Here is a 540-nt window from a genome sequence, read left to right as displayed (position 1 = left end):
CTGTCAACACACAAGACAACACCTGTCACATGGTGCTGGTTGTTCACTGTCAACACCTGTCACATGGTGCTGGTTGTTCACTGTCAACACACAAGACAACACCCGTCACATGGTGCTGGTTGTTCACTGTCAACACAGTAGACAACACCTGTCACATGGTGCTGGTTGTTCACTGTCAACACAGTAGACAACACCTGTCACATGGTGCTGGTTGTTCACTGTCAACACACAAGACAACACCCGTCACATGGTGCTGGTTGTTCACTGTCAACACCCGTCACATGGTGCTGGTTGTTCACTGTCAACACCTGTCACATAGTGCTGGTTGTTCACTGTCAACACCCGTCACATGGTGCTGGTTGTTCACTGTCAACACCCGTCACATGGTGCTGGTTGTTCACTGTCAACACACAAGACAACACCCGTCACATGGTGCTGGTTGTTCACTGTCAACACCCGTCACATGGTGCTGGTTGTTCACTGTCAACACCCGTCACATGGTGCTGGTTGTTCACTGTCAACACCCGTCACATGGTGCTG

The sequence above is a fragment of the Procambarus clarkii genome, chromosome 37 (assembly GCF_040958095.1).
Source record: "Procambarus clarkii isolate CNS0578487 chromosome 37, FALCON_Pclarkii_2.0, whole genome shotgun sequence".
Taxonomy (NCBI): Eukaryota; Metazoa; Arthropoda; class Malacostraca; order Decapoda; family Cambaridae; genus Procambarus; species Procambarus clarkii.
The sequence above is the reverse complement of the archived record's forward strand: the minus strand, read 5'-3'. Positions refer to the sequence as shown.